Source organism: Lissotriton helveticus, chromosome 12, assembly GCF_964261635.1.
Source record: "Lissotriton helveticus chromosome 12, aLisHel1.1, whole genome shotgun sequence".
Taxonomy (NCBI): domain Eukaryota; kingdom Metazoa; phylum Chordata; class Amphibia; order Caudata; family Salamandridae; genus Lissotriton; species Lissotriton helveticus.
In genome coordinates this window covers 779,793,078-779,807,057 of record NC_136073.1, presented here as the reverse complement: position 1 = coordinate 779,807,057, position 13,980 = coordinate 779,793,078, and positions in this window count along the sequence as shown.

Below are 13,980 nucleotides of genomic sequence, written 5' to 3'. Positions count from 1 at the left end.
GTATCTAGACAGGGTCAATCTAATTGACTCTGGTCCGTGGGTTGGTGGTACACAGACCCACAAAACGAAGTGTCCACTTCGGTGGATGCGGGTCCTGACGTGTCTCTGTATGAGACCGGTAAGTTTCGTACTGTTTAAGCAGTGCATCTAGTTTCTGTTCTAGTCAGTTCTGTTCTCGAGAAAATTCATGTATTCTGTTTTCCGTATTCCAGGTAGTATTCTGTTCGAACTGTTATTCTGAATGTTATTCATGTATTTTAATGTCGTGGTATGAGTGTGAAGTAATTATCGTGTTTATTGTGTATTGTGTTGTGTCCAGATTATAGTTCAGTCATGCCGCTCTTTTCAAAACTGCGTCAGTTAAAAACCAGAAAAGGTCTGCTAGAAGCAGCAGTTCCTGTTCCGCTTAGGGACAGTCCAGGTCATTTCATGTATCAGAAGCATGGCATAAGCGCCATATTGTATCTAGATTTATGGGTAGAGTATACCAAACAGTTAGAGGAAAAGTATAGATGGCCCGTATCAGGTACGTGGGATGCCGAGTGCATCATGAGAGTAGAAGAAGCATTATGGAAAAAGAAGGCCAGACAGTCACAGAAAGATGCCATTGAGTTATGGCGCAAAGAATCTCATAAAAGAACCGAAAAAGAAATCAGAAAGTCAGAATTAAGTAGAGAATCCTTAGAACGAGCCCAAGAAAGGGAATTAATCGAGATAGGTGAACGAGTCAAAACCGAACAGTCAGACAGACAGAGGCATGCTCTTATTAAGGGTATGTATCCTCTTCTTGCCGAGGGCTTGCCAAAAGCGACCCCGGAGGCATTCAGTAATTTGCCGCCACCATTAGTTCCGACCAAGCTACGTCACAAACCGACCGCAGCTGATATTTTCATTTCGTCCTATTTGGACGACACAGTCCCAGAATATGCAAATCCTGTTCCTGCTCCGCCAGTCCCTGTAAATCAGGCACTTCCCGCTCCTCCAGACACCGGAGTACCTGTTACGGTACCCCCGGTCCAGCCCGCCATACAAGTCCAGCCTGCATTTCCATTTCCCACTCTGCCAGGACGAAGAGCATCAGTAGACGATTCTAGTTTAGGGGCCGCAGGGGGAGGTCCTCCAGGAACCCCGCCGCCACACAAGCGTTTAACGTTAGCCGAATTACATGCACAAGCGTCACAGCGTACGCCCAGGTATCAGTCTGTTGCAGAAATAAGAAAAGCCCTTACCGAATGTGGCTATGATCCAGTCCCAGGCGAGGATAATATGGTTTTATATTCATTACGCGTGAGAAAGGTGACCGAGTATCTAGTCACCCTACCAGATATGAAAGAAGATCTAGACAGAATATATCGTTTCATCCGTACAGGGAATGTTCCAGAAAGTATTAGTGACGTCATGTGCCAAAGAAAAGTTGAAGTCCTGCTCATGATATTAAAGTTTCTGATTAATTGTCTAATAAGGGAACAAGATTATCCGACCAAAGATCGAGCCGAAATGAAAGTCCTGACAAGGTGGAGTGATAATATAGCCGAGGGTAAGCATAAGACCATCAGTAGTATAGAGAGTATGTACAAGAAGATTCGTAAAGAAATAATAAGGGTACACGAACAACGTAAAGAAGCACAAGTAAGCGAGAAAGAAAATGACTCTTCTACAGAAGAGGTAGAGGACGAGAATCCCGACAGAATAGCGTATGTAGGAAAATCTAGATTTCCAGATCGCCATTTGCGCCTAGAACACAAGTCAATTTTTCATCATCCAGCACCAGAACAAGGTTCTCTGGAACAAGTATTTCAAGTTACCGATCACATTCTGAAATCACGAATCGGTTATAACGAGTTAAGTACTATGCATGAACAAGAACTAGTCCGATCAGCAGTCCGATGGATTACTGATTCTACCACTTTTCCAGACGAAATAGTGGCACAAATGTTTCTGAAAATGCCCCCAGCCGAGCAACGACTGGCGGGTATGTATATGATCCAGCACCTCATTACATTGTATGAGGGTCAACATTCTGATCCAGGTCCGTTACATGATGTCCTGAACGAGTTACTCCAGTATAAATGAAAAGGTTTAGGTACTGATTTAATTAGTGTCATTCTAGAACAGCGCCACAAATACAGAACGTTTTTGAACCCGCATTTTGTTCATGTCTCACCCCCAGAAAGTAAACCCTTTTACATAGACAGACAGAATCCGTTACGAGAAGTGCATCCAGTTAAGACAGACGGTGGTGAGATGCAACGAGTGTTTGTTTACACCCCTATCACAAAGATGGAACTCTTAGAGATGAAAAAGTTAATTCCCTGTCATGACAAAGATCCAGCAGGGTTCCACCGAGAATTAAAAGACATGCTCCGTATGGGAGAATACACGTATCCAGATATCATTAAAATGTTAAAAGTCTTGTTGCCCGCAGGGGTATATGAGAAACTCAAAGAAAAAGAATGGGAGGTGGGAGAGAAAAAGATCGATTGGGCAGTTCTAGAAGCCGAAGACAAGGCACGAGTACCAGGTACCGGTCTTGGAGATAAATGTAAAGAATTACCAGAATTATTAATACAAGTTTTGCCTAGGTTATTGACAACTAGAAAAGAAGACTGGGATGCAATCTCAGCCTGTAAACAGAAACAAGATGAAGATATTAGTGATTATTATTCCAGATTTGAGAAATGTTTTACCATAAACAGTGGCCTCAAGACAAGTAGCGAATCATACCCTCATCTTTTTGTTACTAAATTAGTCGAGAATTCAAGTCCACAAATTAAGAATCGAGTTTTGAAAGTCGAAAGTACCTGGCAAGCTAATACCCCGTCCCAAATGTTACAGATGCTTCAATATCACCAGAATAGAATCAGAGAAGAGCAAGATCATGAGAGAAAACGTATGAAAGACACGAAAATGAAAGTACTAGTTGCACAATCCGTTCCTCAAGACAGTCAGAAAAGGGGACCAAATCAAGCCAGTCATCCTGCAGCTCCCGTTAAAGGAAACTGCAATTATTGTAAACAGCCAGGTCATTTTATAAACGAGTGTGCAGTTCTGAAACACAACATAGCTACCGGTAAGACTAAAGAAAGACCACGTCCGCCGAGACAAGAACAAGTTACACAGACTCCTCAGTCACAGAATGCACCACAGACAGTTACAGTACCGCAGCCTATCGCTGCAACACAGCATGTTACACAGCAGATGTACCAGTATGCACAGTCTGAGTATCCAGAGTATCAGCCATATTCATGAAACAGCCTAGAGAGGGAGGTAGGCTTGCCTCTCATCGAGATACCTGTAGATCAAGAAGGTCCCTATGTTCATAGTCAAGTATTAGGGAAAGACAGAAAGTTTCTGATTGATACAGGGGCAAGTAGGACCACTATAAGTCACGCCGAAGTTCCAGGGGCTCCGCTCTCAGGCTCTAGAAATGTTTCCCTTGGATTTTCAGGAAAACCTATTGTGAATGAAATATCAAAGCCAGTCACTCTAGAAGTAGGTCCATTGTCCCGCACTACTGATCTGCTACTTACTAAGTCATGTCCAGAAAATCTATTAGGCATTAAGACACTGAAAGAGTTAGGTGCAGTTATATGCTGTTCCCCAGAGGGAATACGATTGTTCCTACGTGACTTCAAGGGTCACTATGTATTACGAGATTTTGATCCCAGATTGTCTAATGTTCCGCAGCATCTATGGGCGCAAGGTCCAACTGATGTTGGCTTTATGCAAATCACACCCCATCGTGTGACTCTCAAGCCAGGTGTAGTCCTGCCACGAATAAGACAGTACAGACTGCCACCTGAGGCTGTAGCAGCCTTATCCAAAATTATTGACGAGCTCATGGCTCAAGGAGTAGTTGTAGAAACTGACTCCAATGTATGCAATTCTCCGATCATTCCTGTCATGAAACGTACTGATCCAAATGCACCTCCAGTATATCGTTTAGTGATTGATCTCCGAGAGCTTAATAAATGTATTATTCCCCAGTATCCAGTTGTCCCAGATATCTCTTCCCTGTTGACAGCCATTGATTCTGAAGCCTCATTTTTTTCAGTCATAGACCTCAAGAACGCATTTTTTAGTGTTCCCATTCATCCAGACAGCCAGTTTCTTTTCGGATTTTGTTTAAATGGAAGGAGCTATATGTTCACACGCGCTCCTCAAGGTTTCACAGAAAGTCCTAGTATTTACAGTCAAGCACTCAAGAGACAACTAGACAACATTCACATGCCAACTGACACTGCCCTGCTCCAGTATGTCGATGATCTCCTGATCACAGCCCGTTCTGAATGTGCTTGCGAGCGAGCATCCCTTACAGTCTTGTATTTTCTAGCCGAGATGGGACACAAGGTGTCCCCTTCTAAGCTTCAATTCTGTGTCCAGCAAGTGGTCTACTTAGGACACTTACTGTCCAAGAGGGGTAGGCAGTTGACACCAGACCGTATCCAGTTAATAGCGAGTCTTCCTCAGCCCAAGACCCAGAAGGAGGTACGTGCTTTTATTGGCCTTACTTCTTATTGCAGACAATGGATTCCTCAGTATGCATTTCTAGCCAAGCCACTGATACAGTTAACGACACAGGAGGCAGCCGTATCGACTGTCCTCCCTTGGACATCTGAACATACACTCAGTTTCAATGAGTTAAAGAAAGCCCTATGTCAAGCCCCAGTTCTAGCAACACCGAACTACAGTAAGTCTTTTACACTTTTCGTCACAGAACGCGAAGGTACAGCATTATCTGTTCTCACACAAGATCAAGCAGGACAGTACAAGCCTTGTGCTTATTTTTCGAGCACATTAGATCCTGTAGCCCAGGCTCTGCCTGCGTGCCTTAAGTCAGTTGCAGCCACAGCCCTTGCTATCAGACAAAGTGATTCCATAGTATTAGGACACTCCCTGACAGTACAAGTTCCACACTCCGTGGAAGTTCTTTTAAACCGAACACAAACTCAGCACTTGACAATTGCACGTTTAACAGGTTATGAATTGACACTGTTCCAGCCACACATAGAAATCAGACGCTGCAATGTTTTAAATCCTGCTACATTGTTACCATCAGTTACTTCGAATTCTGCCACACACGACTGTGTGGAAGTAGTTAACATCATGACAAAGCCAAGACAAGATCTGACAGATATTCCATTACCAGATCCCGACCTGACACTTTATGTGGATGGTTCATGCATGAGAACAAGTACAGGAGAACTAGTAGCCGCGTATGCAGTGACTACTGACACTGAAGTTATTGAAACACGCCGCATTGACACCCTGTCTGCTCAAGCAGCAGAGCTAGTTGCTCTGACTCAAGCCTGCATACACGCCAAGAACCTGAAAGTTAATGTTTACACAGATTCACGTTACGCATTTGGAGTTGTACACGACTTCGGAGTGCTCTGGCAAGAGAGAGGTTTCATGACTTCTCATGGAACCAAGATTCAGCATGGTCTCCTTATTCAGGCTCTGTTAGATGCCATACATTTACCGACATCCATTGCTATCATGAAGTGCAAAGCACATACGAAAGTTACTGACACTATTTCTCAAGGTAATGATCTAGCAGATCGCACAGCCAAGCTTACAGCTCAGACTCCAGACATTTCAGTTAATCCGACACAGACACACACTCCAGATCCGACTACATGTATGACAGTCAAAGACCCTACTCAAGATGTCATAGATATCCAGTTACATGCTACTCCCGATGAAATCAAGAAATGGTCCGAACAAGGAGGGGTACAGACAGATCAAGGATGGTTAACGAAGGGTAGAGCCACATGGTTTCTCCCCGACTCTATGGTTCAAGTCATTATTAATACCGCACATAGTCCAGCACATTTAGGAGAAAAAGCTATGTTAGACAGTATCCAGAATATTTGGTTCAACAAGCATTTACGAGCTGCAGCCAAGCAGAAAGTCCGTACCTGTATGATATGTTGCCAGTTTAATCCAGGTAAAAGTGTCCCGGTGGAACAAGGTGGTTTCCAGCCCCCTGACCACCCTTTTGAAGTCCTCCAGATGGATTATATTCAGATGGAGCGATGTCGAGGATTCAAGTATGTCCTCGTAGTTGTATGCGCTTTGTTCAGGTGGACGGAGGCATATCCAGTCCCAGATTACACAGCCGCGACCACTGCCAAGCAGTTGGTTCGTGAGTTCTTCCCCCGTTATGGACTCCCTAGGGTCGTATATTCTGACAACGGCCAGCCATTCTCATCTGAACTCATGAAACATGTTTCCCTATTGTTAGGATACCAGTGGAAGTTCCATTGTGTACGCCATCCTGAAGCAGCCGGTCTCGTAGAGAGACATAATCAGACCCTGAAAATTCGAATTGCAAAAGTTTGTCAAGAGAAAGGTGTGGACTGGCTAGTAGCTCTGCCGGTCGCCCTGTTCTATATGCGCATGGTCGCACATTCCAGATCAGGTCTGTCCCCGTATGAGGTCGTTTTCGGCCGCCCCCCTAACATGTGGGGTACTCCTAGACCCCGAAGTATTACCGATGTTTCAAGTAATATGCTGACAGATTACCTAGCTTCCTTGATGTCTGCCCTCAACTCTTGTCGTTCACAGGTTGCCGCCGCATTTCCAGACAATACCGAGGTGGCACCGCATGAAATCGTTCCCGGATCTATGGTCCTAGTGCGAAATTTCGATCGTTCAAGTCCGCTGGAGCCTCGCTGGAAGGAGCCCCGACAGGTCCTCCTGGCCACCCGTACAGCCGTGAAGTTGGAGGGACGCAAAGGCTGGGTGCATCTTTCGCATATCAAAAGGTTTTATGGATTGAAACCAATTTCAAAGAACATTTCCGAGGATTTAAAGGACTGCCAAAGTACTATTCTTAAGGACTGTCCCGCAAAAGACACTGATACTGCACCCTCCCTGTTAGAGACAACTCCGCAACAGGAGTATAAGAAAAAGCTAAGGTCTAGTAAAATAAGTCAGCCAGTTTGATTGTCTAAGTCCTCCCCTAGGTGAAACGGTTAGACCGGTTTCTGACATGTATAAAATAGACCCCCATAGTGAGAGAGTTAGTCAAAACTCAATCCGATGTATCGTTTTTCTAAGTTTCATATTATTTCTCAGTATTATGATTTCCTGCACCAGTTATGCGTTTTATCTGTATTTTCCAGTTTCTCATGTAAATAAGTCCTCTAATGCTACAGTAGAGCACACGTTTAGTGATCTGCCTCCTCATGAACTCTCTTACCGCCTCGCTATGCGTAACAATTCTTTTATCCGCATGTTACATTATTCACACCAGACCAGCAATGCCACTAATTGTTGGGTGTGTGGTCGACTCCCCCCTTTCCAGACCCCGAAGGGAGTTCTGCCACTCTTTCCTTATCCATTTTCACATAATGGTTCGTGTGGAGCATGGTCCACGTTAACGTCATCCTCAACAGATATGTCTTTTCTTAACAGTACATGTTTTCCAGACAAGCAAGGTCTTCCCCACAGAACAGGGTTAGATCTAGAAAACGAAGTTTACAATTTAGGTAATTATTCTTCGAATTTCATGGTCCTGAATGTTCAGTCTGATTCCACTCCAGACTTACCTGCTATTTCAGTACTACCAGTCAAAGGCGAATTATGTGTTAGAAATAATGGTTCCGTACATGTAGGACATAGCGATTGTACTACTATTGTCAAATATAGTGACAGTGGGAAATCTATTTTCAAAGCTTCACGTCATTCTTATTTTATTTGTGGTCAGACCGCATATGTTCGTCTCCCCCTCGATTGGGAGGGAACCTGTTACATTGCCTTCCTACTGCCACCAGTTTTCCTAGCCCCATCTGATTATCATAGAAACACACATCTAGTGCACCTTAGACATAGAAGGGAGTCCCCCATTGTCGATTATACTGAAACTGCTCTAGAACAGTATACAGATTTCAATAGAGGTTTCTTCTTCTTTATAGGACCTATCCAGAATAGTAAGCTAATCCGTAGGTTAACCAGAACCCTTGAAGCTGTAGTAAATGAGACTGCCTCTGCTCTAGGTAACTTAACCGAAGAGCAATCTGCTATGAGATTTGTCGTTTTACAGAATCGTCTCGTCCTTGACGTCATATTGGCCGATAGGGGCGGGGCCTGTAGAGTCATCGGATCTAGTTGCTGCATTTTCATTCCTAATAAGGCGCCGTCTGTTTATTCAGCTATAACCAGACTCCATAAAATTGCCCATCTGTTACACCAAGACCCAGGCACCTGGACATGGTCCGGTTGGTTCTGGAATATAATTTCCGCTTGGGGATGGAAAGTCTTGTCCTTTCTAGGTATTGCAGTAGCGATCATATTCAGCTGCTGCCTCTGTATACAATGTGGCCCTGCGATTTGCGGCATTTGTGCTACCTCTTGTATTCCTAGTCCCAAGTCCCGTTCTAAAACCCGTTCCCAGAAAATTCGAGACGAGCAAATGATACTGTATGAAATGATAGATGGTATCATGAATGTTGATGTTTCCTGATGGAAACGTAGTGACAAGGAGGGAATGTGGAAAAGTAAATTTTGCCATGTTCTGTGTCCCTACGAGTCCTCCATCATATGTTATGTGCGCATGATTAATATGCATATGTATTCACCATGTTCGATTAAAGATGCAATTATAGTTGTGTCCACCTCTAGTATGCCAGTTTCCAGTTCTCGTGAATACTACGAATATCAGACCTATTTAAAGCTACGTTGCCACGTTTCTCAGTGTGCACGTTATTCCATTGTAAAGTCCCCGTTTCTAGGCCTCAAAAGGGCCTGGACACCAGATTCAGCTCCTGTCTCCTGAGCCTCGCTGAGGAGCGATACAGCCACCACCTGTGTTCCTGACCCTTCACTTACTTCCTGCCTCGCAGTGCCCGGCTCAGCCTGGCTCTGCCTCTGAGTCTGCCAAGAGTATGTTATGATTCCAGTTATCAGTTCAGTCCTCCTTCTCTGCATTCCTAAGCTACTGAACTGCATCAATAGTTTCCGTCATTGTCTAGCCTCTACGTCTCCATGTTAGAGAAATACTGTATTAATGATCATTTAATATTCTTCATCACGCACTACATGTAGAATAATGCATGCTCCAGTCTTAGAGTCTGTTCGCCTTTACCCCGATAACTTTTGGATTCTATCAACATGTTCTCTAAACATCAGATACTAGATACTGCTTAGGTACATGTCGCCCTGACTCTCCAGACTTCAGTCTCTGCTCCTAGCACAGAGTTCGTAGCCCCCAGCTTCTTCTAGTAACACTTCATTGCCAGTTTGCGCGCACCATTAGGTCAGAGGTCCCGGCTCCTTAGGTAGCCCCCTCCATGTTTCCGCCCCATTCATGACATATTCTGTTACGTTTGCATCACATGTCTATGTATACGCCTCTGTTACACCTACTTTCACCCTTATCTTTCGCGACTGCTATTGACCACACCCACTGCTCCGCCTATCGTATGTATTGTAATGCAACTGTTTTAGTATATATGATTGTGTATTGTTATTAAATGTTAGCGCGCTCATCCCAGATCCTGCCCGGCAGCTGTCGGGACCCCCCTGTCAGGCCCTGCCATCCTATTCCTATGCAGGTTGTCCTGTTCCTGTCCTTTATGCTGTAATAAACCTGCAAACTCCTACTACCTCGAATCTTGACTCTTATTTATTGAGCTATCTGTTATTGCTATGCCTAGACAAAAATAGATCCGGTAATATTTATTTATATACCACAAGAGGCTGGGGAGTGAGATGTAGGGAGACCTCGGCGAGAGTCAAGGGATGGGTAGAGGCGGGGGAGTGAGATGAAGGGAGAACCCAGGGAGAGTCAAGGGATGGGTGGAGGCTGGGGAGTGTGATGAAGGGGGACATCGGGGAGAGTCAAGGGAGGGGTAGAGGCTGGGGAGTGAGATGAAGGGAGACCTCAGGGAGCGTCAAGGGATGGGTAGAGTCTGAGGAGTGAGATGAAGGGAGACCTCGGGGGAGAGTCAAGGGATGGGTAGAGGCTGGGGAGTGAGATGAAGGGAGACCACTGGGAGAGTCAAGGGGTGGGTAGAGGCTGGGGAGTGAGATGAAGGGAGACCTCGGGGAGAGTCAAGGGATGGGTAGAGCCTGAGGAGTGACATGAAGGGAAACCTCAGAGGAGAGTCGAGGGATGGGTAGAGGCTGGGGAGTGAGATGAAGGGAGATCTCGGGGAAAGTCAAAGGATGGGTAGAGGCTGGGGAGTGAGATGGACACCTCGGGGGAGAGTCAAGGGATGGGTAGAGGCTGAGGAGTGAGATGAAGGGAGACATCGGGGGAGAGTCAAGGGATGGGTAGAGGCTGGGGAGTGAGATGAAGGGAGACCACTGGGAGAGTCAAGGGGTGGGTAGAGGCTGGGGAGTAAGATGAAGGGAGACCTCGGGGGAGAGTCAAGGGATGGGTAGAGGCTCAGGAGTGAGATGAAGGGAGACCTCGGGGAGAGTCAAGGGATGGGTAGAGACTGAGGAATGAGATGAAGGGAGACCTCGGGGAGAGTCAGGGGTTGGGTAGAGGCTGGGGAGTGAGATGAAGGAGACCTCAGGGATAGTCAAGGGGTGGGTAGAGGCTGGGGAGTGAGATGAAGGGAGACCTCAGAGGAGAGTCAAGGGATGGGTAGAGGCTGAATAATGAGATGAAGGGAGACCTCGGGGAGAGTCAGGGGGTGGGTAGATTCTGGGGAGTGAGATGAAGGGAGACCTCAGGGAGAGTCAAGGGATGGGTAGAGGCTGAGGAATGAGATGAAGGGAGACCTCTGGAAGAGTCAGGGGGTGGGTACAGGCTGGGGAGTGACATTAAGGAGATCTCGGGGAGAGTCAAGGGGTGGGTAGAGGCTGGGGAGTGAGATGAAGGGAGACCTTGGGGAGAGTCAAGGGATGGGTAGAGGCTAAGGAATGAGATGAAGGGAGACCTCGGGGAGAGTCAAGGGATGGGTAGAGGCTGAATAATGAGATGAAGGGAGACCTCGGGGAGAGTCAGGGGGTGGGAAGATGCTGGGGAGTGAGATGAAGGGAGACCTCGGGGAGAGTCAGGGATGGGTAGAGGCTGGAGAGTGAGATGAAGGGAGACCTCTGGGAGAGTCAAGGGATGGGTAGAGGCTGGGGAGTGAGATGAAGGAGACCTCGGGGAGAGTCAATGGATGGGTAGAGGCTGGGGAGTGAGATGTAGGGAGACCTCGGCGAGAGTCAAGGGATGGGTAGAGGCGGGGGAGTGAGATGAAGGGAGAACCCAGGGAGAGTCAAGGGATGGGTGGAGGCTGGGGAGTGTGATGAAGGGGGACATCGGGGAGAGTCAAGGGAGGGGTAGAGGCTGGGGAGTGAGATGAAGGGAGACCTCGGGGAGCGTCAAGGGATGGGTAGAGGCTGAGGAGTGAGATGAAGGGAGACCTCGGGGGAGAGTCAAGGGATGGGTAGAGGCGGGGGAGTGAGATGAAGGGGGACCTCGGGGGAGAGTCAAGGGACGGGTTGAGGCTGGGGAGTGAGATGAAGGGAGACCTCGGGGAGAGTCAAGGGATGGGTAGGGGCTGAGGAGTGAGATGAAGGGAGACCTCGGGGAGAATCAATGGATGGGTAGAGGCTGGGGAGTGAGATGAAGTGAGACCTCGGGGAGAGTCAAGGGATGGGAAGAGGCTGGGGAGTGAGATGAAGGAATACCTCGGGGAGAGTCAAGGGATGGGTAGAGGCTGGGGAGTGAGATGAAGGGAGGCCTCAGAGGAGAGTCAAGGGATGGGTAGAGGCTGTGGAGTGAGATGAAGGGAGGCCTCAGGGAGAGTCAAGGGGTGGGTAGAGGCGGGGGAGTGAGATGAAGGGAGACCTCAGAGGAGAGTCAAGGGATGGGTAGATGCTGGGGAGTGAGATGAAGGGAGATCTTGGGGAGAGTCAATGGATGGGTAGAGGCTGGGGAGTGAGATGAAGGGAGACCTCGGTGGAGAGTCAAGGGATGGGTAGAGGCTGAGGAGTGAGATGAAGAGAGACCTCGGGGGAGAGTCAAGGGATGGATAGAGTTGGGGAGTGAGATGAAGGGAGGCCTCGGGGAGAGTCAAGGGATGGGTAGAGGCGGGGGAGTAAGATGAAGGGAGACCGCGGGGGAGAGTCAAGGGATGGGTAGAGGCTGGGGAGTGAGATGAAGGTAGACCACGGGGAGAGTCAAGGGGTGGGTAGAGGCTGTGGAGTGAGATGTAGGGAGACCTTGGGGAGAGTCAAGGGATGGGTAGAGGCAGAGGAGTGAGATGAAGGGAGACCTCGGGGAGAGTAATCAAATCAAATCAAATCAAAGCATTTGTATAGGGCGCTACTCACCCGGAGGGTCTCAAGGCGCTTGGGGAGGGGGGGTCCGCTACTGCTCGAACAGCCAGGTCTTGAGCTGCTTCCTGAAGGCGAGGAGGTCCTGGGTCCGGCGGAGGTGGATCGGGAGGGAGTTCCAGGTCTTGGAGGCGAGGTAGGAGAAGGACCCTCCCCCTGTGGTGGCTCTTCGGATGCGGGGGACGGCGGCGAGGGCGTGGCCAGTCGATCAAAGCTGGCGTTTGGGAGTGTAGAAATTGAGGCGGCTGTTGAGGTATCCTGGGCCTTGGTTGGGCAGGGCTTTGTACGCGTGGGTGAGGAGACAGAAGGTGATTCTCTTGTTGACCGGGAGCCAGTGCAGGTCTCTCAGGTGTCCGGAGATGTGGTTGCGACGGGGGATGTCCAGGATGAGTCTTGCTGAGGCGTTCTGGATCCGCTGGAGTCTCTTCTGGAGTTTGGCGGTGGTTCCGGCGTAGAGGGAGTTGCCGTAGTCCAGTCGGCTGGTGACGAGGGCCTGGGTGACCGTCTTCCTGGTCTCGGTGGGGATCCACCGGAAGATCTTGCGTAGCATGCGTAGGATGTTGAAGCACGACGAGGAGACGGCGTTGACTTGTCTGGTCATGGAGAGGGAGGAGTCCAGGATGAAGCCCAGGTTGCGTGCGTGGTCTGTTGGTTTGGGTGCGCTGCCTAGGGCAGGGGGCCACCAGGAGTCATCCCAGGCGGAGGGTGAGGATCCCAGGATGAGGACTTCCGTCTTGTCCGAGTTCAGTTTCAGGCGGCTGCTCTTCATCCATTCGGCTACCTCTTTCATCCCAAGGGATGGGTAGAGGCTGAGGAGTGAGATGAAGGGAGACCTCGGGGAGAGTCAAGGGATGGGTAGAGGCTGGGGAGTGAGATGAAGGGAGACCTCAGAGGAGAGTCAAGGGATGGGTAGATGCTGGGGAATGAGATGAAGGGAGACCTCGGGGGAGAGTCAAAGGATGGTAGAGGCTGGGGAGTGAGATGAAGGGAGACCACGGGGAGAGTCGAGGAATGGGTAGAGGCTGAGGAGTGAGATGAAGGGAGATCTCGGGGAAAGTCAAGGGATGGGTGGAGGCTGAGGAGTGAGATGGAGACCTCGGGAGAGTCAAGGGATGGATAGAGGCTGGGGAGTAAGATGAAGGGAGACCTTGGGGAGAGTCAAGGGATGGGTAGAGGCTGGGGAGTGAGATGAAGGGAGACCTCAGAGGAGAGTCAAGGGATGGGTAGAGGCTGAATAATGAGATGAAGGGAGACCTCGGGGAGAGTCAGGGGGTGGGTAGAGGCTGGGGAGTGAGATGTAGGGAGACCTCGGGGAGAGTCAAGGGATGGGTAGAGGCAGAGGAGTGAGATGAACGGAGACCTCGGGGGAGGGTCAAGGGATGGGTAGAGGCTGAGGAGTGAGATGAAGGGAGACCTCAGGGAGAGTCAAGGGATGGGTAGAGGCTGAGGAGTGAGATGAAGGGAGACCTCAGGGAGAGTCAAGGGATGGGTAGAGGCAGAGGAGTGAGATGAAGGGAGACCTCGGGGGAGAGTTAAGGGATGGGTAGAGGCTGAGGAGTGAGATGAAGGGAGACCTCGGGGGAGAGTCAAGGGATGGGTAGAGTCTGAGGAGTGAGATGAAGGGAGACTTCGGGGAGAATCAATGGATGGGTAGAGGCTGGGGAGTGAGATGAAGTGAGACCTCGGGGAGAGTCA